Source organism: Pleurodeles waltl, chromosome 2_1, assembly GCF_031143425.1.
Source record: "Pleurodeles waltl isolate 20211129_DDA chromosome 2_1, aPleWal1.hap1.20221129, whole genome shotgun sequence".
NCBI lineage: Eukaryota > Metazoa > Chordata > Amphibia > Caudata > Salamandridae > Pleurodeles > Pleurodeles waltl.
Genome location: NC_090438.1, coordinates 357,725,966 through 357,749,640, shown reverse-complemented (window position 1 = coordinate 357,749,640; position 23,675 = coordinate 357,725,966).

Below are 23,675 nucleotides of genomic sequence, written 5' to 3'. Positions count from 1 at the left end.
GGCAGTGGTAGTGGGCAAACGGTCCAGGGGACGGAGGCCCAGGAACACAGGGGAACTGGGAGGGCTGCTGTGCAACAGGGGGCGGACAGGCCAAGGGAACACAATCTCCATGAGGCCCTCTCCTCCATCATGGGAGCCGACCACCACTCCCAGGAGACGATGGCAACGGTAGTGGCCAAGTTTCAGGAGACCTTGCACCTGCAGGAGGAACAGTATATGGGCTTCAGGGAGGAACTCAGAACAAACAGCTCCACCCTGGGCACCATCGTAGGGGTGCTGAAGGAACTCGTGAACACCAGGAGGGACACTGTGGCACTACAAGGGGCCCCTGACACTAGCATGGACGATGAACTGCCCACCACCTCCGCCGGCGCTAGTGGAGAGGACGCCCCGCCACAGGACCACCACACCAGCACCCCACCCCCTGCAGAGGGAGAACCACCCCGCAAACGGTCCCTGAGATCCAGGACAAAGACAGAGCACAATGCCAAGACCCCCGCGAAGAAATGAGACCACCCTGATTGTCATCCTACTGTCCCACTTTATCTCCCTGTCCATACTTACACTGCCCAACCTCCACTTCCTATGCCCATTTGGGCAATGCACCTGTGAGACTAATAGACTGGACTCTGCCATGGACATTCCTCCGCCATCACCCCTCACCATTTCACTACCCCCTCCAATATTGAGCACTTAAATAAATGCACTTAAAACACAAAACAATCTGGAGTCTGTCTGTGATTTTGAAATAGTGTATTAGCAATTACAGTGACAAAATGCTCTTTCAATTGTAATGTCAACATACCTATGTCAGACAGCTCAAGTCCATGAGGAATCAAAGCAGATGTCACACAGTGGGACCCACATCTGTGAAATCGTAAGGGAAAGTGACAACTCAGTGACCATACACTGGGTGAAAACGACAGACAGTGGAGAGGTAGTGGTGTTTAAGTACATGTTGTAGACAGGTCTGTACTCTTACCTGTGTCTCACTGGAAATATTGCTGGATCACTGAGTCCCTGTTGTTCATGTCTTCTTCCTCTGCTTCCTCGTCGTCACTATCCACAGGGTCCACAGCTGCAACAACACCGCCATCTGGACCATCCTCCTGCAGAAAAGGCACCTGTGTCGCAATGCCAAGTTATGAAGCATAAAGCAGGCCATGATGATCTGGCACACCTTCTTTGGTGAGTAGAATAGGGATCCACCTGTCATATGGAGGCACCAGAATCTGGCCTTCAGGAGGCCGAAGGTCCACTCGATCACCCTCCTAGTTCTCCCATGTTCCTCATTGTAGCGTTCCTCACTGGGGTCAGTAGCCATGACAGGTTGGGGTAACCAGAGTCACCTGCAAATGGCGAGGGACAAGTATTAGACACACACTAACCTGTATGGTAACCCCAGACCCAGACAACCATTCCCACTGTCTTGCGTCCAGGTGCTCACCTAATAGCCACACACAGTGCCTCTGGAGTTGACCCATCACATAAGGGATGCTGCTATTCCATAGGATGTAGGCATCATGCACTGAGCCAGGGAACTTGGCATTCACATCGGAGATGTACTGGTCTGCCAAACATACCATCTGTACATTCATAGAATGATAACTCTTCCGGTTCCTGTACACCTGTTCACTCATGTGGGGTGGGACTAAAGCTACATGGGTCCCATCAATGCCACCTATAATGTTGGGGATATGTCCCAGGGCATAGAAATCACCTTTCACTGTAGGCCAATCCTCCACCTGAGGGAACACGATGTAGCTCCGCATGTGTTTCAGAAGGGCAGACAACACTCTGGACAATACGTTGGAAAACATAGACTGGGACATCCCTGATGCTATGGCCACTGTTGTTTGAAATGACCCACTTGCTATGAAATGGAGCACTGACAGCACCTTCACTTGAAGGGGGATTCCTGTGGGATGGCGGATTGCTGACATCAGGTCTGGCTCCAACTGGGTACACAGTTCCTGGATTGTGGCACGGTCAAGCCTGTATGTGATTATGACATGTCGCTCCTCCATTGTCGACAGGTCCACCAACGGTCGGTACACCGAAGGATGCCGCCATCTCCTCACATGTCCCAGCGGACGGTGCCTATGAAGGACAACAGCGAGCACAGAGTCAAACAACTCAGAGGTACGTACCCGCAGTTTACACAGAACACCAATCATACACAAAAGGTGGCCTGTATGTGTGTTGAGTCTAGGCCTAGGTATGTGTGACGCAGTTGGAAATTAAGCCATGTGGGCCCCTGAAATGGCGGCTGCCTGAGGCGTGCATGAAACAACGGTGAGTGCATGTACATCATGGCAAGGGTAGGGATGGGGGCCAATCACTTTGACAGTGCAGTTGGTAATAACTACTCTTTTTCCCCTGTTCATTTCATGTAGGTCAGCGCCCACCAGAAAAATGATATTTGGCGTGCCATCGCCAAGGACGTACGGACCTTGGGGGTCTACCACAGACAGAGCACCCACTGCCGGAAAAGATGGGAGGACATTCGCCGCTGGAGCAAGAAGACGGCGGAGGCTCAGCTAGGGATGGCCTCCCAACGTGGGAGGGGTGCCCGTTGCACCAAGACCCCCCTGATGTTCCGGACCCTGTCAGTGGCGTATCCGGAGTTGGATGGGCGCTTGAGGGCATCACAGCAGACACAAGGGGGTGAGTACACTCTCATTCTGCTGACTTTTAGCGCAGTGGAGTTGTCTGGGTGGGGTAGGTGGGCTGTGGGTTTCCCTAGGCCAGGGCGAGTTCCAAGGCAAGGCCCCTCCGTAAGACAGGCCATGTGGCACCCCAGCTCACCTCTGTAGAGTGCCAAGTACATCTAGTCAGGCCCCTGTGTCATCTATGTGTGCAGATGTCATCCATAGCCTTGTAGGCCATTTCCCAGGAATTGAACAGAGGGGCCCAAGAGCGCGGCGTAGTTCAGGGGGCTTCTGTGTCTGTCGTGTCCACCATCGTTAGCGGTAATGCATGCACTCAACATGTCTCTCTTCTGTCTTCCCCCCCTTTTTGTGGTCTCCCTGTTCCTGTGTGCATTAAAATCATCAGGCTGAGGAGCAGTGGCACCGGAGCAGGAGGGAGCTGCATCCCACATGGCCCTGGAGGGCGACACTACAGAGTCTGAATTCACCAGTGGGACGGAGGGTGAGGGGAGCTCCACGGCAGGAACAGGAGCTGAGACCACCGACACGGACCCTTCCTCTGATGGGAGCTCCCTTGTGGTGGCAGCAACATCTGTGCACCCCACATCTACAGGTACAGCCGCCACCCCCCCTACCAGCACCGCCCTCCCAGCAGCCCCTCAGGCTTTGCCCTGTACCCGCTCACCCAGGAGGGTGGGCATCACCTTCGCCCCAGGCACCTCAGGCCCTGTCCCAGTCACCCATGCTGCCCTCAGTGAGGAGGCAATTGACCTCCTCAGGTCCCTCACTGTTGGGCAGTCTACCATTTTGAATGCCATCCACGGTGTAGAGAGGCAGTTGCAACATACTAATGCATTCCTGGAGGGCATTCTTTCTGGTCAGGAGGCCCTTCACCGAGCTTTTCAGACTCTGGCCTCAGCACTGATGGCAGCCATTGTCCCTGTGTCTAGCCTCGCCCCTCCAACTTCCTCCACCCAGACCCAATCCCCTCTACCTCAGCCCATCCCAAGCATACCTACAGACCAACATGCACACACGTCAACACCCAAGGGTAGTTCAGGCAAACATAAGCACCACACATCCCACAGGCATTCACGCAAGCATCACACACATGCAGACACACCAACATCCACTGCCTCAACTGTGTCCCCCTACTGCTCGTCTCCCTCCTCCCTCCCAGTGACGTCTCCATTCACACCTGCATGCACTACATCATCAGCCACTACGTCCATCACCAGCACACCCACCACCACACCCTGCTCATGTGCAGTCACCACCCCCAATACCGTTCACACGTCCCCTGTGTCCTCTCCAGTGTGTCTGTGACGCCCCCTCCCAAGATACACAAACGCAGGCACACACCCACCCAACAGCCATCCACCTCACGACAGCCTCCAGCGCATGCACCTTTACCCAAAGTCACCAAACGTACACCTCCTACAACCACCACCTCTTCCTCCTCTCCAAACCCCCTCTAGCTACCCGTCCCAGTGTGTCCAAAAAACGTTTCCTGTCCATCCTTGACCTCTTTCCCACACCTCCCCCCCGTCCATCTCATAGGTCCAGAACTAGCACCTCAGCCACAACATCTCCTGGACCAGTGGTGCCTGTAGTCACCGGAATCTGGAGTGCACCGGCCACCAGGGCAGCCAGTGTGGCACGGAGCCACAGCACAGACAGTCCCCCACCTGTGAAGCATCAGAAGTTGGCCAGTGCCCGGCGGGAGAGGGGGAAGACTCCAGCCACCAAAGACGCTCCCAGGGGTCCCGGTGGGAGTGTGGAGTCAGCTATGGCACCTTCCAAGGTGGGGAAGGGCCACAAGAAACCTGGCAAGTCTGGGAAGAGCAGCACGGCGGAGAAGACCACCATCATCCCCGCTGCCCAGGAGGCCACCGCCAGCATCAGCCCTGCTGCCCAGGAGGCCACTGCCAGCACCAGCCCAGCTGCCAAGGAGGCCACCGCCAGCACCAGCCCAGCTACCCAGGAGGCCACCACCAGCACCAGCCCAGCTGCCCAGGAGGCCACCGCCAGCACCAGCCCTGCTGCCCAGGAGGCCAGCACCAGCCCAGCGGCCCAGGAGGCCACCGCCAGCACCAGCCCTGCTGCCCAGGAGGCCAGCACCAGCCCAGCGGCCCAGGAGGCCACCGCCAGCACCAGCCCAGCTGCCCAGGAGGCCACCGCCAGTAAAAGCCCCGTTGGGCCATGAAGGACCGCAAGCAAAAGCCCCATTCGGCCATGAAGGACCGCCAGCAAAAGCCCCGTTGGGCCATGAAGGACTAACAGCAAAAGCCCCGTGGGGCCATGAAGGACCGCCAGCAAAAGCCCCGTTGGGGCCTGAAAAATGTGAAGCTCTGGTTCCATGGAGTCCTCGTTTCTCGTGGAGTTTGTAGAGGTGAGCGTTTTTCCTTCGGGATTCCTGTTTCCGCCGTGTTTTTATCAGCGGTGAATCCGCCCCGGAAAAGGTGGCGGATTGGCCTGTCATAATAGTGTGGGCAGTACATTGTCTTCCGCCTGTCTAAGAGAATGAAAACCTGTGCATGATCTGATAATAAAATGTAACCTTTGTCAGCAGACTGAAAAAAATGAAGAAATAAACAGATAATCAATTTGTGACTGTGTGTGATGTACATTAGGTGAATTGGGACCATAAACATTGAGGAAAACCAACTGGAATATTATCAATAAACCTTTTAAGTATCAACGGTCGACCTTCTTCATCTTTTTCTTGAGATCTAAGCCGAACTTTCAAAGTCTTATGGCATAAGATTAGAACACCATGCTTTTTTCAATTGCAGGTGAGAGGAAAATCTCACCCACCCAACCCCTATGCAATTTCACTGATTCAAGATGGGTTTCTTGCAGGAATACTATTTTAGCATTAAGTTTTGATAGGTGCGTTAAAACTCTCTGGGCCAGATTTAAGAAAAGTTGCACTGCAACCAGTGCAACACCACTTTTCTTGCTCCCCTTAGTGCCCCCCCTAAAGGCACCATGTGTGCGCCATATCTAAGGATAGGTACACGATGGTGGTAGTTAGGGAACTAGCGTCAACATTTTTTGTGCTAGTTGGGAGCTTTGAAGGATTAGCATCAGAAATGTTGACACTAAGGGCCAGATGTAGGTAAGTAAAAAATTGCGACTTGCAATTTGCGAGTCATAGCGACTCGCAAATTGCAACTCGCAATACGAGATGCAGAAAGGTGTCTCAGACACCTTCTGCGACTCGCTATGGGGTCGCAAAGACCCACCTCATGAATATTTATGAGGTGGGTCGCAGTTTGCGACCCCATAGCGTGTCTAGGCACTCATAGGGATGGTGGCCTGCTGGAGACAGCAGACCACCATGTCCGTGACTGCTTTTTTAATAAAGCAGATTTTTTTTTCTTTTTGTAGCCCGTTTTCCTTAAAGGAAAACGAGCTGCAAAAAGAAAAAATACCAAAACCATTTAGTTTCGTTTTTTTCAGAGTAGGCAGTGGTCCATAGGACCACTGCCTGGTCTGAAAAAATATTTTTTTTGGCATTCACAAAGGGGAAGGGGTCCCATGGGGACCCCTTCCCTTTTGCGAATGAGTTACCATCCACTTCAAGTGGATGGTAACTGCAAGTTGGTTTGCGACCGCATTCGCGGTCCCAAAGCAACTCTGCATAGCGATGCGGTTGCAAATAGGAAGGGAACACCCCTTCCTATTTGCGAGTCGCAGCCACAAATTGCGAGTCGGTACCGACTCGCAATTTGCGGTTATGCATCGCGTTTGGCCTTTTGCGCCTCGCAAACTGCGTTTTTCGCAGTGTGCGGCGTGCAAAAGGCTTGCTACATCTGGCCCTAATCCTGCAAAATCCATTGAGGTCCATTGTAAACAAGGGTGTACCTCCTTTTAACGCCTGCTCTGAGCAGGGGCTAAAAGTGCTAAAGAAAATCATGCAAAGAAATCTCTTAGATTAAATTGTGACATGTTTTTGCTTCCCTAATGGGGGAACTCCCCCTTTGCATACATTATGCCTGGCACAGGCATAATGTAGAGCAAAGGATTACAAAGTGGTGTGTAAATTTGGCGTGACAATTTTGGCCTCGTTGGGCCATATTAGCATTTAAAAAAATATGCTAATATGGTGCAAGGAGGTGCAAGGGGCTCTTGAACCTGCCCCTCTGCCATTTAATTGGAGAATTCAAACCCCGACATTCCATGCAATTAAAATCAAAACTTTTGGAGGAAGGCAAAAAATAAATTGTATTTCAACAGTATTTCAAGTAATAAAAAAGGAAAATTTGTGCCTCTTGATGAAACAGTAATCATATCAAAGAAGAAATTAACTGCAACATTAATGATAAAATGGAAGAGAGAAAATTTAAAGAGAATTGGAAGGGAGAAAAAGAAAGGGAAAGAAACAAAAAAGACAAATATCTTAACAAAAGTAGATGAGACAAACAGTTACCAAAAACAAGTGGAACATACCCACAATCTGTTGATGAAGGTGAGGGGGGAGACGACATGAAGACAACAGCACGTCCAATCCGGAGAGGAAAAAACAATGTGGCAACCACAACAGAAGTTGAGAGGAAACATGAAAAACAATCACAACAAGAAACTTTCCTGCAGTATAAGGAGAACAATTAGGTTAAACATATCAAAAAGCAAAACATTACATGTTAAGCATGTCTACTAAAACAAAAGTATTACGGAGCATAAGCGGACAAATAAAAAAGAAGAAAAAAGGATTAATAGGAGCAAGCAATCCTTTGAGATAAGAACACACACTCTAAATTCAAACATATCATGTCATTAAACTGGTTGATGCAGTGTAAGGAAATGCCTCCTTGGCATGGTTACCCCCTGACTTTTTGCCTTTGCTGATGCCAAGTTATGATTTGAAAGTGTGCTGAGGCCTGCTAACCAGGCCCCAGCACCAGTGTTCTTTCCCTAAATCTGTACCTTGTCTCCACAATTGGCACACCTTGGCATCCAGGTAAGTCCCTTGTAACTGGTACCCCTGGTACCAAGGGCCCTGATGCCAGGTAAGGTCTCTAAGGGCTGCAGCATGTCTTATGCCACCCTAGGGACCCCTCACTCAGCACAGACACACTGCTTGCCATTTTGTGTGTGCTGGTGGGGATAAAATGACTAAGTCGACATGGCACTCCCCTCAGGGTGCCATGCCAACCTCACACTGCCTATGGCATAGATAAGTCACCCCTCTAGCAGGCCTTGCAGCCCTAAGGCAGGGTGCACTATACCACAGGTGAGGGCATAGGTGCATGAGCACTATGCCCCTACAGTGTCTAAGCAAAAGCTTAGACATTGTAAGTGCGGGGTAGCCATAAGAGAATATGGTCTGGGAGTCTGTCATAAACGAACTCCACAACACCATAATGGCTACACTGAAAACTAGGAAGTTTGTTATCAAACTTCTCAGCACAATAAATGCACACTGATGCCAGTGTACATTGTATTGTGAAATACACCCAGAGGGCATCTTAGAGATGCCCCCTGAAAACATACCTGACTTCCAGTGTGGGCTGACTAGTTTTGCCAGCCTGCCACACACCAGACATGTTGCTGGCCACATGGGGAGAGTGCCTTTGTCACTCTGTGGCTAGTAACAAAGCATGTACTGGGTGGAGGTGCTTCTCACCTCCCCCTGCAGGAACTGTAACACCTGGCGGTGAGCCTCAAAGGCTCACCTCCTTTGTTACAGCGCCACAGGGCATCCCAGCTAGTGGAGATGCCCGCCCCCTCCGGCCACAGCCCCACTTTTGGCAACAAGGCCAGAGGAGATAATGAGAAAAACAAGGAGGAGTCACTGGCCCGTCAGGACAACCACTAAGGTGTCCTGAGCTGAGGTGACTCTGACTTTTAGAAATCCTCCATCTTGCAGATGGAGGATTCCTCCAATAGGATTAGGGATGTGCCCCCCTCCCCTCAGGGAGGAGGCACAAAGAGGGTGTAGCCACCCTCAGGGCTAGTAGCCATTGGCTACTGCACTCCCAGACCTAAACACACCCCTAAATTCAGTATTTAGGGGATCCCCAGAACCTAGGAAATCAGATTCCTGCAACCTGAAGATGAAGAAGGACTGCTGACCTGAAGCCCTGCAGAGAAGACGGAGATACCAACTGCTTTGGCCCCAGCCCTACCGGCCTGTCTCCCCACTTCAAGAAAAACTGCAACAGCGACGCGTCCCCCAGGGTCCAGCGACCTCTGAAGCCTCAGAGGACTACCCTGCATCTAAAAGGACCAAGAACTCCCGAGGACAGCGGCCCTGTTCCACAAAGACTGCAACTTTGCAACAAAGAAGCAACTTTTAAAGACCACACGTTTCCCGCCGGAAGCGTGAGACTTTCCACTCTGCATCCGACGCCCCCGGCTCGACCTGCGGAGAACCAACACTACAGGGAGGACTCCCCGGTGACTGCGACCCTGTGAGTAGCCAGAGTTGACCACCCTGAGCCCCCCTAGCGACGCCTGCATAGGGTATCCAGAGGCTCCTGCAGACCGCGACTGCCTGCTTCCAAGAACCTGACGCCTGAGAAACACTCTGCACCCGCAGCCCCCAGGACCTGAAGGATCCGACCTCCAGTGCAGGAGCGACCCCCAGGTGGCCCTCTCCCTTGCCCAGGTGGTGGCTACCCCGAGGAACCCCCCCCCCCTTGCCTGCCTGCATCGCTGAAGAGACCCCTGGGTCTCCCTTTGAAACCTATTGCAAACCCGACGACTGTTTGCACTCTGCACTCTGCACCCGGCCGCCCCTGTGCCGCTGAGGGTGTACTTTTTGTGCTGACTTGTGTCCCCTCCGGTGCCCTACAAAACACCCCTGGTCTGCCCTCCGAAGTCGCGGGTACTTACCTGCTGGCAGACTGGAACTGGGGCACCCCCTTCTCCATTGAAGCCTATGCGTTTTGGGCACCACTTTGACCTCTGCACCTGACCGGCCCTGAACGGCTGGTGTGGTAACTTTGGGGTTGCCCTGAACCCCCAACGGTGGGCTACCTTGGACCCAACATTGAACCCTGTAAGTGTTGTACTTACCTGTGAACTTAACATTTACTTACCTCCCCCAGGAACTGTTGACTTTTGCACAGTGTCCCATTTTAAAATAGCTTATAGCCATTTTTGCCAAAACTGTACATGCTATTGTGATTATACAACGTTCCTAAGATACCTGAGTGAAATACCTTTCATTTAAAGTATTGTTTGCAAATCTTGAACCTGTGGTTCTTAAAATAAACTAAGAAAATATATTTTTCTATATAAAAAACTATTGGCCTGAAATTGTCTTTGAGTGTGTGTTCCTCATTTATTGTGTGTGTGTGTACAACAAGTGCTTAACACTACCCTCTGATAAGCCTACTGCTCGACCACACTACCACAAAATAGAGCATTAGAATTATCTATTTTTGCCACTATCTTACCTCTAAGGGGAACCCTGGGACTCTGTGCATGCTATTTCTTACTTTGAAATAGTACATACAGAGCCAACTTCCTACATGCAGTAACATCCATAGTTTTTGGTTTGCATAAGTCCAGAAATTCTTTTAGACGAGATGGATCCTCATATGTTGTTGTCTTCTTATTACACCTCTAGATTTTCTTGAAGATGAAGGGACGAGGGAAGGTAACCCAGCCTATGAGCTCTTTGAACATTTAAGGGTGGCCCTTCTGCTTGATTCAAACTTGAGGTAAAAATGTTTTGAAGAAAGGTATAGGGTCTGCTCCTTCTGACCCCTTAGGAAGGCTCTCCTATTGTGATTCCAAAAGTTTGCAACTTGTTTTTGAAGGGAAACAACCTGTGTTTGAGGAATTTACTGTATGAGTGGTTTTATGAAAGGTGGCAATGTTATATTCCGCACTGGATAAGTGTTCTTCCAAAAGTGATCACCTGGCACTGAGAATCTGCAATTTGGCATTAGTATCTTCCATAAAGACCTAATGACCTTATAGGAGTGGATTTGGTGGGAGAAGACAGATCCTTTTTAAGTCTCTTAGGGCTAGATGTATTAAACACCCGTTTTGCATTTCCTAAATAGCAAATTTTAAAAAATTGCTATTTGAGAAATGCAAGATGGGATATAAGAAAATAGCGAATCCCTAACAGCGATTTCTTGATATTCACAATTGCTATTAGGGAATCGCTATTAGGGAATAGGACTCCATTCATCCTAATGGGTGAATGGTTTTGAATTTCCTAATTTGCGAATTCCTGTTAGGAATTCGCAACTTAGGAAATGCAAATCCAAGGGTTTTGGGGGCCTAAGGCCCCCTTTGGTGCACCCCCAAAGAAATTGTGCACATGTAAAGCGCACACATGCCCTAAGGCATGTGTGCGCTACATGGCACTTTTAATAATGCATTTTTAATGCTTTACTCATTTGTTTAAATTATCAATATATGCCATTGAACCACCTACTCATCGCCCATTCCCTGCATCCACCTCCGGAGCTCTACGGAGACACCACCATCTGGTTTGCCCATCAAACTACATCCCCACTCACAAGGATTATTAGTAGAATGCTTTATAATCGGTCCTCACCTAGGTTATCTTGTAAACCTAGGTGGGCTCTACATTAATAGCTAACAAAGCACTTGATTATTTTTAGGCTCGGCACTCAATTTGAAATTCCCTATAGGTATCCTATTTAGTCTTATGTTTACATTTGGATCCTTTGGTAAGAAAAAAAAACAAGCAATATAAACGGAGTTTGAATGGGCTTCAACGTCAAAAAGGCCCATATGTTTCAGCCACATACCATCGTCTCAACGGCCAGATGGCTTTCTTCAGGCCCAACAAGTATTGAAGATCCCTATGTGGACTGTGCATCCCTTTAAGTGCCACACTATTTGTGCTGTTAATAGTTACTGTGAATTTTAACTCAGTCATCCTTCTTTCATCTTCACATGGTTTGCTTACTATCAGTACTGTGAAAGTTTGTCAGTGGATAAATTGTAAATCAGAAAGAGAGACTAATGCAGTGCATATATTTTTTGTGAACATTCATAGTGGCTCTGCATATTACTTATTGTGAATTTCTTTGGCTAAGGCCATACTCCAGTAGCTCTAAAAATGCTTGAAATTCTGCCTTATCAGCGACTAATATGCTGAAAACCCGTGCCCAACAAATTGAGTTCAATAATCTCAAACACATACTTTCTCTGTGCCTTTGTCCGGGTTGCTTTCAGTCATGACAGTAGGGAATGGTTTACCCAGTATTAAACAGAATCACTTTACAGACGGTGACAGTTGATGCTATACCAACTTCTATTGTGTGTGGTACAACATAACAGGTGGAGCTACTGGAATCAAGTGGGCAAGTCGACCAGGGAGAAGGCAAGGGAAAATTCTGCTTGGCCCCCCCATATGCCACATCATGGTGTTTTCTAGCAATACCAATGTGCTATAGTTAGTACAGGGGCTAATATACGCTCAGGGTCCACATAGTGAGCATGTTTTGGGGCAGGTCTAGCAGGCACCTATAACATGTAATAATAATAGGTCCCAAGTAGTGAGTAGAAGATCTTTATTTATTCATTGAACTGTTTTTTATCCCACGGGTATACCAACACAGATTTATTGTGCTGTACATAAGTAGAACCATTTACGAGCAGCATATGATTCAAAATATGCTTGAACGGGTTGGAGTAGAACAAAATCGACAACTAGGTAGAACATGGGCACTTTGGGTGGTCAGGGGGGAGAAGGAGACCGGGATATGGCACCATATGGATTAGCTCACACTCATTTCAAACAGGTGGACCTATAAGCCCTTTCCATTGGATAAGATAGTAGATCGGGTTCTGAATTCTGTAGCGAGGAAATTCCATATAATGTTTGCTGCATCAGTGAAGCATTGCTTCATAGCCTGTGATAATATCAATTTGGGGATTTTCAGCTGTGATGTAGCTTTTCTTCTTGAACTATTGTTCCAAAGGTTTGATAATCAGATTGACACAGTAACTAATTGGTAATTCCATGTTTGGCAGCTGTTGGATATCTGCCTAAAACTGACAGATATCTCGTCCACACTTTTTAAACTGTACACCTGTTGATATACTCTAAATTGGACAGACGGGGCATCTGTCAATTTTAGCAGATGTCATGCATTCACCAAGCTCTAATCAACCCGTAAGTGTTTTCAAGTAAATTGATTTATGCATATGTCGGGTAAATTTTGAAACTGGTCTTTGCTCCCAAAAGGAGCCAATTAAGTTTCCGCAGGGGTGACTTGATATTGCCCAAATTTTACATCACTGAAATTAGGCTTTTTAGTGTAGTGCTGGCGCACTTTGATGGGAAGCGCAAAGTAATTGGGAGGCTGTTTAGAAAGCCATTAATGCAGTTAATTCTGTAGGAGATTAAGACTAAGGCAGCTGTTTCTAATAGATTTCGCTATAGGAGGTGTTTTATTTTCTTTAGAGAGTGACGGTTTCAGTTTGGTGATTGGGCCACTCTAGTATTGTGTGAAAGAAGTGATAGAGTGTTGCCTACAGTGAAGCCCAGTTATTTAACCACATTAGATACAGATGGAGAGAAACCACACACTTTGAAGGTTTGGATGTCTTCTGGTCAAGTTTTCTTTTGTTTGTGAGTAATTTTAGGAGGAACTGTGACTTATGTGTCTTTAGCATTTGGATGTTTTCTACCGTCCTGTATGTTTTTTTTAGACAAGCTAGAAGCACACGGATGTCCTGTGTGAATGACAGCTTGCAATAAAGTTGGGCTTCATCTCGGTTTCTGGATTAGAGGCATGTTTACCCATAGTTCCATATTTACTGTTATGATATGCCAGAAAATAAGAAAGCTAGTTAATATTGAAAGGTTTGGAAACGCAATCACTGTCCCAGTATTTTAGGCAACTTCCTTGTGGGCAAAGGCAAAGTCTCCCAGTAACATAATTTGGAAGACCTAGCCTGGTTTCAAGCTGTGCAGCCAGATACTGCAATACCATAAAATGCTTGAGCCGCAGACAATACTTTCATAAAATACATTGCATGGTAGGGAACCCAGCTATACATCCTAGACAGTTCCAGTTAGAGGTAGTAACCTCATTAAATTACCTGAACAGTGAATCACATGTAGCTGTGTTTATTTACTTCCACCTGAAGGAACGCTAACACTGATTTGGCATGCAGCACTGAATTAGGAAGGTAGACTAGCTGGTTGTTAGGTCTCAGTGTAATTCACATATCAATAACATTGAAGGAAAGGTGTTGTATAGCTTCGTGGAGCATTACTTCTTAGCTCTGTAATTTCACTTCTGGGAAAAAAGGCTATATCTATTGTGAGACAGAAAAGGACATTTTGTCTGTGGTATATAGGTTTGATGGATAGTCGAGTGCAATAATTAGTACAAATAAGAGTAACATATCAGGTGGCATACCGAATATCTATGGAATTCTTTGCAGCACCCTTAATAAGATGGACGATTCAAGTAAGCATTTTTATGTTGCATATTGTTCAAAGTATATTGCATCTCCTTTCGAGGAGGGATGAATTAGGGCAAAATATTTTATTGTGACAATAGGTGTGTGTTAAATTATGCATACAAATGGACTAAACATCACTGATAATACAATCTGACTCCAGCATGTATCAAGAGATCTCAAGGCTGCATTGATTCCACACTCCCAATGGAATCTTCTCCCATGATGCTTTCTGAAAATCCAGCAGTGCCTGCTGTGCAGCCACGGAGAAGACAATCTTGTACTACCTGAGAAAGGCTGAAGCTGAAATGCTGTGTTGGAAAGATATTTTTGTTCTTTGGTGAGTACATCTGTTTGGGCCTAGAAAACAATTGTCAGTATAATAATAAAAATTAAACTCAATTATGAAAAAGCATGCAACAAATATATATGAAAAAACATAAAAAATATGAAAAATCTATATGTGACAATGCAGCATGTTAGAAATGGGGTCTTTGGTTGGCAGTCAGGTTACCCCCTGTCCAAGCAAGGACCCTCACTCTAGTCAGGGTAAGTCACACACAATCCAAATTATCCTGTGCCCACCCTCTGGTAGCTTGGCACTGAGCGATCAGGCTTAATTTAGAAGGCAATGTGTAAAGTATTTGTGCAATAAATCATACAATAACACAATATAGCACCACAAAATACACCACATAGTGTTTAGAAAAATATATAATATCTATCTGGATATTTGCAGATCAAAGATGCAATAAGTAAATGTAGAGATATCACTGAAAAGTAATATAAAGTGTCTTAAGTCTTTTAGAAGCAAACAAAGTCTCTTTCAAGCACAAAGCACCTGGTTCGCGTGAAGAATCTCCGCAAAGGGAAGCAGAGGAGGAGAAGCGTGGAAACAAAGGGGTGTGCGTCATTTAGTTTCCACGCAGGGACGGCTGTGCGTCGATTTCCAGTGCTCAGTCGTGGATCCTCTTCAGGTTGTGGGATTTTCAGACACCCCGGGGTCTGTGCGTGGAATCCTGGGCTTGCGGAGCAGAGTCACAAGCTCTGCGTCGTCCTGGTGGGCGTTGCTGCAAAGTTTCTCCTGCACGGCAGGCGCTGCTTCGATTTCCCCTCTGGAGGTCGGGCTGCGTCGTCCCAGGTCGGCTGTGTGTCAATCCGGTGGACCGTGCGTAAAAGTTCCGGTTGCAACGCAGGCACCGTGTCGGTCTTCTCCTTGCGAAGTCGGGCTGCGTCATTCCGGTTCGGCGTGCAGTGAATTTCTCACTGCAGGGCAGGGTGTGCACCATTTTTAGTAAGCTGTGCATCGAATTTTCGCCGCACAAGGAGCCCAGTTGCAAGAGAGAAGTCTTTTTGGTCCTGAGACTTCAGGTAACAGGAGGCAAGCTCTATCCAAGCCCTCGGAGAGCACTTCTTCACCACAGCCAGGGAGCAGCAAGGCAGCAGGGCAACAGCAAGGCAGCAGTCCTTCACAGAAAGCAGTCAGGTGAGTCCTTTGGGCAGCCAGGCAGTTCTTCTTGGCAGGATGCAGGTTCTGGTTACAAGTTTCTTCTTCAGGAAGTGTCTGTCTTGGTAGGACAAGGGCCCTGTTTTTATACCCAAAAGTGCCTTTGAAGTGGGGGAGACTACAAAGAGTGACTCAGAAGTGCACAAGTTTCCCTTTCAGTTCAATCCTGTCTGCCAGGGTCCCAGTAGGGGGTGTGGCAGTCCTTTTTGTGAGGGCAGGCTACTGTCCATTGTCATGCAAGTGTCAGGCCCTCCACCCTCCCAGCAAGGGAAGGCCCATTCAAAATGCAGATGTATGCAAGTGAGGCTGAGTATCCTGTGTTTGGGGTGTGTCTGAGTGAATGCACAAGGAGCTGTAAACTAAACCCAGCCAGACGTGGATTGTAAGGCACAGAAAGATTTAAGTGCAGAGAAATGCTCACTTTCTAAAAATGGCATTTCTAAAATAGTAATATTACTGGCTCCATCACCCAAACCTTGTTCCAGGTGAGAACTCAACCAGAGTGGTCTTCCGGTCATACCACTCCTTCCTCACCTCTTGACTGGCCTCGAGGTTACTCTTGGCCTGCTTCCAGAAGCGTTGGGTTTGGTTGCGGAGGGCTAGCATGTAGCTGACCATATCCTGGGGAGGTGTCTTGGGAGATTTCTCCCAGCTCTCTTTAACAATGCTTAAAGGTCCCCTGACAGGGTGACCATAGAGAAGCTCAAAGGGGCTGAACTCCACCCCTTTCTAGGGTACCTCTCTGTAAGCAAACAACAAGCATGGTAAGAGGACGTCAGACTTGTGCCTCATGGCTTCGGTCAGACCATTGACCTGAGACCTCAGGGTCTTGTTGAATCTCTCAACAAGCCCATTGGATTGAGGATGAGAAGGGGTGGTAAACCAGTAGGTCACCCCACACTCATTCCACATGGACTTCATGTACGCAGACATGACGTTTGTGCCCCTGTCAGACACAACCTCCTTAGGGAATCCCACACGGGTAAATATTCCCAACAGGGCTCTGGTCACCACCGGTGCAGTCACTGTTCTCAGAGGGATTGCCTCTGGATAGCGGGTGGCATGGTCCACCAAAACCAGGATAACCCTGTTGCCCAAGGCAGTTTTGGGGTCCAAGGGACCAACAATGTCGATGCCCACCCTTTCAAAGGGGGTGCCAACGACGGGGAGTGGGAGCAGGGGAGCCTTAAGCTTTTAACCCTGTCTTCCCAATAGCCTGGCAGGTGGGGGAAGCTCTGCAGAAATTGTATGAGGCTAACCTCATTCTGGGCCACTGGAAGTGGGTGACAAGCCTGTTAAAGGTCTTGTCTTGGCCCAGGTGTCCTGCCAGGGGGGTGTCATGGGCCAGACCCAGTAGGAAGGCCCGGTAACACTGGGGGACCACCAGCACACGTGCTGCCCCAGGACCTGGAACCTTAGGCTCACTGTAAAGGAGATCATTCTCCCAGTAAATATGGTGAGTGCTAGAGGCGTCACCTGCTGCTTTGGCTGTGGCCTGTTGCCTCAGACCCTCAAGGGTGGGGCATTCCTTCTGTGGTTTGCAGAATTCTGCCCTGGTTGGCCCACCCTCTACTTGCCAGCCAGCAAGTTCAGGTAGATTACCCAGGTCAGCTATGTCCTTCCCAGTTGGCTCAGGGGCCTCCTCCTCCTCAGGGGCCCCGTCCACCACTGTGGAAACATCTGAGGCGGGTTTCCCGCACCTCTTGCCCTTCCTCTTTGCAGCTGTCTGGGTCATTGTTCCAGGCTCCAGACGCCCTTGACTCCCTTCCCGGGCAGCCATGGACTGTGTGGTCATGCAGACCCACTCAGGCAAACCTAACATCTCCAGGTGGGATCTGAGCTCTACCTTTTTACAGGCAGTATGCTCAAGATCATTGCCTAACAGACAATCTACAGGCATGAGAGGACTCACAGCTACTTTCAGAGTACCAGAGACCCCCGCACTCAAAGGGAACCAGAGCCACCGGTAGGTGACTCTCGTGATTGTCAGCGACTATGACCTGGTGGAATGTATTTGGGACTATCTGCTTTGATGACACCAGCTGACTCTTGACAGTAGTCATACTGGCTCCTGTGTCACACAGAGCCTCTACCCTTTGCCAATCAATGGTGACCCACTGCCTATACTTTGAAGTATTTTGTGGCATGTAGGCTTTATGCACCATCTCTCTTTCTCCCAGGGACATTAGGGAAACCTCTTCCTGCTCACCAAAGCTAACTGGGACTGTCTCCCCCCGAGTGCTACACTAGCCAACCCAGGTGTCTGTCCAGTGGTGGACTGTGCCCTCTTGAGGCTCTGGGAGTCACCCTTAGAGTGTCCATGCTGGTAGCACTCTAAGCATTTGGGGATGAACTTCTCTAATGTTTTATCAAAATACCCTAGCTTCTTTGCAAACCTAGAAGAGGAATGGTATCCACCCCCCGCCCGGAATTCTGTTGTGTGCCTTTTGAGAACTCCTTTTCTTTAAGTTTTTCTCCCCCCTCTTTCTTCTGTTAGGAACCCTGACCACCTTTGTGGGAGTCCCCCCAGGTGCCTTTTTGGACAGTCTGGTGCTAACCCAGAGGTCCGCCTCCTCAGCAAGCTTCCTGGGGTCAGTCAGCTTACTATCTACCAAGTGCTGGTGCAACTCTGTAAAAGAAATATTGAGTATATGCTCTCTCAGAATTAAGTCATATAACCCTTTACAATCACCTACTTTGCTGCCCCGCACCCATCCATTCAGTGCCTTACTGGAAAAGTCAAAGAAATCTACCCATGTTTGTGTGGACTGTTTGGTGCTGTCCCTGAACCTCTGATGGTATTTCTCAGGGATCAGCCCAAACGTGGCAAGTAAAATGACTTTCTGAAGTGGGTATGTGTTTTGATCCTTTGGGTCCAGTGTGAGAAGTGTGTCCTTCCCCAGTGCTGGCACATAACTCCACATAACTGTACCCTGTTGCCTTTCAGGAACCTCATGAGCCCTTAGTGCAACTTCATAAGCAGCTAACCACTTATCTATGTCATCTCACACCACAAAACTGGGCACCACATTTTTGGGTATACGAACCTTCTTTTCTCCAGCAGGTCCTGCCTGTATGCTGCCACCATTACTGCTGGACTCAGACTGTCTCGCCTTGATCTCCATCTCCTTGAGACTCAGTTCATGAGCCAACAATAGTTTTTTCTCAGCCAAGGCTCTCTCAGCTGCAGCTTCAGCTCTTTCAACTTCAATCTGTTTGGCTGCTCTTTCAGCCTCAGCTTGCTTGACTTCTCTCTCTGCCATCCTTTCCTCCTGTTGGGCCTCAATTTTTAGCCTTGCCAATTGTAACTGAAACTCTCTCTTCTCTCTCCGTTCCTCTGCAGTCAGGCTTTGATCAGAGACACTGCTCCCTGGTTTGGCAGGGGGCACAGTTGCAGTGGTAACATCCACTGATGGCAAAACATCCTCTGGGGGGGCATCTTCAGGCACCTCCTCCTCAGCATCCTCCTCTGAATGGGCTTCTGCCCAGGCCATCAGCGCCTTTTGAAATTCCTCCTTTCTGGAGGCACCTTGGGTGGGTCCTCCCATATCCCTGCAGAACCCTTTCAGCTGTTTGACAGTGCATGTCTCCAACAGGGCTAGGTCAAAATCTCATGCATGAGACCCAGCCGGAGACATGTTGATTGAGGATTTTGGTAAAAAAGTTGACAGGAAAAAACAAAATTGCAGAAAAAAAAAAAAACAAGTTGACCTTCAACTGTGGCTAGGTAGTGAAATACTAAGCTACTGTATGTCACAGCACAAATACAAGTCCTATCCTCACCGCTGATCACCAATGTTAGAAATGGGGTCTTTGGTTGTAGGTCAGGTTATCCCCTGTCCAAGCAAGTACCCTCACTCTAGTCAGGGTAAGTCACACACAATCCAAACTATCCTGTGGCACTGAGCAGTCAGGCTTAACTTAGAAGGCAATGTGTAAAGTATTTGTGCAATAAGTCATGCAATAACACAGTAGAACACCACTAAAATAAACCACACAGTTTTAGAAAAATATATAGGGGGTGATTCCAACTCTGGCGGGCGGCGGAGGCCGCCCGCCAGAGTTCCCCCAACAGAACACCGCTCTGCGGTCCTAAGACCGCTGCGGTGATTCTGTGTTTCCCGCTGGGCTGGCGGGTGACCGCCAGAAGGCCGCCCGCCAGCCCAGCGGGAAACCCCTTCCCACGAGGAAGCCGGCTACGAATGGAGCCGGCGGAGTGGGAAGGTGCGATGGGTGCAGTTGCTAGGCAGACACTGAAATTCTTTGTGGGGCCCTCTTACGGGGGCCCCACGACACCCCATACCGCCATCCTGTTCCTGGCGGGCGAACCGCCAGGAACAGGATGGCGGTATGGGGTGTCGGAATCCCCATGGCGGCGCAGCAAGCTGCGCCGCCATGGAGGATTCCATAGGGCAGCGGAAAACCGGCGGGACACCGCCGGTTTTTCTGTTCTGACCACGGCCAAACCGCCGCGGTCAGAATGCCCTGCAGGGCACCGCCAGCCTGTTGGTGGTGCTCCCGCCGACCCCGGCCCCGGCAGTCAATGACCGCCGGGGTCGGAATGACCCCCATAATGTTGATTAAGATGCAGGTCAAAACGATCAAAGATGCAATAAGTAAATGTAGAGATATCACTGAAAAGTGATATAAAGGGGGTAATTACAACCCTGGCGGACGGTGTTAAAGGTGCGGTAATACCGCAAACAGGCCGGCGAAAAAAAAAAGGGAATTATGACCCTGGCGGAAACCGCCAACATAGACAGCCACTTTAACACTCCGACCGCCACGGCGGTACAGACAAGCAGCGCAGCGGTCACCGCCAACAGACAGGCGGAGGACAATGTACCGCCCATAGTATCACAACCCGCCAATCCGCCACCTTTTCCGGGGCGGATTCTCCGTGGATAAAAACACGGCGGAAACAGTTACTGAAATGGGAAAACGCTCACCTGAACACATCCCACGAGGAAGGAGGATAGCATGGAGCCGGAACTCCAAATCCTACCGGCCCTTGTATTCCTACTCATTTACGAAGACCAACGCCTGCGCCAGCGACGACAACGGTGAGTACTGCACCTATGACATAGGGGATGGGGAGGCAAAAGTTAGGGGGACACACACACAACACCCCCACCTCACCCTCGCATATTACAACACACACACCAATGCATGTCCAAAATCATAGTAACAACCCACAACCCCCCGGGAAGAATGCAAAGGCAAAACGAAATCAGTCCAAACATTGTAATGTATCAATATACATGTCTTAAAAATATACAGATATATTAGAAAATCATACAAAAGTATATACATTCCGAAAAGTAGTTCAGATATGCACATAGAAATGTCCGTGCACCACTAGTCCAAAAATGCATGGGCGAGGCCCACAATAGATACCTGTCCACACACGGAGAGAACACTGCTGGGGCATCAGATAGAAATACTACAGGCACCTCAGGGGGAAGGGAAGGGGGGCACCTCAGCCGGAGGAGTGCAAAGCCAGATCCACGACGGGGCTCCATGCCCATTGATGTATCCTGGGGAGTGCAAAGCCACAGTCTCTCAAGTCTCTACAGTGGGTGGCTTGCCCACTGTTCAATCCTGGGGAGTGCAAAGCCACAGTCTCTCAAGTCTCTACAGTGGGTGGGTTGCCCACTGTTCCATCCTGGGGAGTGCAAAGCCACAGTCTCTCAAGTCTCTACAGTGGGTGGCTTGCCCACTGTTCAATCCTGGGGAGTGCAAAGCCACAGTCTCTCAAGTCTCTACAGTGGGTGGTTTGCCCACTGTTCCATCCTGGGGAGTGCAAAGCCACAGTTTCCAAAGTAGATAACAGCCTCCACTGGTTCTGGAGGGGGACTGGTGCCCAGACTGGATGAGTCTCCCCGTGGAAGTTCCTGTCCCGTCACTGTCCCACCTGCACATGGGATAACGATGCTTGATGTGGCGGCCTTTTCATTCTTCCCCAGTGCATGCCCTGTTCAGCTGTGCTTTGCCATGGCGGTTCTGGACTGTTCAGCGGTGCTTTGCCATATCGGTTCTGGACTGTTCAGCAGTGCTTTGCCATGGTGGTTCTTGACTGTTCAGCAGTGCTTTGCCATGGCGGTTCTGGACTGTTCAGCGGTGCTTTGCCATGGCGGTCTCTGGACTGTTCAGCGGTGCTTTGCCATGGCGGTTCTGGACTGTTCAGCGGTGCTTTGCCATGGCGGTCTCTGGACTGTTCAGCGGTGCTTTGCCATGGCGGTTCTGGACTGTTCAGCGGTGCTTTGCCATGGCGGTCTCTGGACTGTTCAGCGGTGCTTTGCCATGGCGGTCTCTGGACTGTTCAGCAGTGCTTTGTCATGGCGGTTCTGGACTGGGCATTGGTGTGTGGCATGACGTTCTCTGGACTGGGCATTGGTGTGTGACATGATGTTCCCTCATTGCCCAGCGGGGCTGTGGCAGCCGGGGCCCTCCTGGGCACTGACTCCGGCGGTGGTCTCCTGACCAGTGACAATACTTGGGCCCTCCTGGGCACTGACTCTGGCGGTGGTCTCCTGACCAGTGACGACACTTGGGCCCTCCTGGGCACTGACTCCGGGGGTGGCGGTGGTCTCCTGACCAGTGACGATACTTGGGCCCTCCTGGGCACTGACTCCGGTGGTGGTCTCCTGACCAGTGACGATACTTGGGCCCTCCTGGGCAATGACTCCGGCGATGGTCTCCTGACCAGTGACGATACTTGGGCCCTCCTGGGCACTGACTCTGGTGGTGGTCTCCTGACCAGTGACAATACTTCTGCCCTCCAGGGCACTGACTCTGGCGGTGGTCTCCTGACCAGTGATGATACTTCTGCCCTCCTGGGCACTGACTCTGGTGGTGGTCTCCTGACCAGTGACGATACTTGGGCCCTCCTGGGCACTGACTCCGGCGGTGGTCTCCTGACCAGTGACGATACTTGGGCCCTCCTGGGCACTGACTCTGGCGGTGGTCTCCTGACCAGTGATGATACTTCTGCCCTCCAGTGCACTGACTCTGGCGGTGGTCTCCTGACCAGTGACGATACTTGGGCCCTCCTGGGCTCTGACTCCGGCGGTAGTCCCCTGACCAGTGACGATACTTCTGCCCTCCTGGGCACTGACTCTGGCGGTGGTCTCCTGACCAGTGACGATACTTGGGCCCTCCTGGGCACTGACTCTGGCAGTGGTCTCCTGACCAGTGACAATACTTCTGCCCTCCAGGGCACTGACTCTGGCGGTGGTCTCCTGACCAGTGATGATACTTCTGCCCTCCTGGGCACTGACTCTGGTGGTGGTCTCCTGACCAGTGACGATACTTGGGCCCTCCTGGGCACTGACTCCGGCGGTGGTCTCCTGACCAGTGACGATACTTGGGCCCTCCTGGGCACTGATTCCGGCAGTGGTCTCCTGACCAGTGACGATACTTGGGCCCTCCTGGGCACTGACTCCGGCGGTGGCGGTGGTCTCCTGACCAGTAACGATACCTGGGCCCTCCTGGGCAATGACTCTGGCGGTGGCCTCCTGACCAGTGATGATACTTGGGCCCTCCTGGGCACTGACTCCGGCGGTGGCGGTGGCCTCCTGACCAGTGACGATACCTGGGCCCTCCTGGGCAATGACTCTGGCGGTGGCCTCCTGACCAGTGACGACGGTGCTGGCGGTGGCGTCCCGACCGCCGGGAAGGATGCCGCCCTTCTCCACCGTGCTGCTCACACTAGGCTGTGCAGACTTCCTCTGGCCCTTCCCCACCTTTGGAGGAGTCACAGCTGAGTGAACCCCTGTGAGTTGTTTTGCCTCCAGGAGTCTTCACAGGGTCCCGTCGGCCAGTTTCCAATTTCAGAGCCTTGACAGGGGGTGGGCTGCCAGTGCCTTGGCTCCGGATCACACTGCCTGCCCTGGTGGCCGGTGCACTCCACCCACCTTGAACAGGCACCACTGGTATTGGAGGCTTTTTGGCTGAGGCGCTACGACGGGACTGATGAATTGTAGGGGGGGGGCAAAAAGGTCAACTTTACACAGGGACAGTTTCTGACGAACACTGGGGTGGGTAGTTGGAGGGGGTCTGGGAGTGGAGGAAGAGGAGGTGGTTGTAGGAGGTGTCACTTT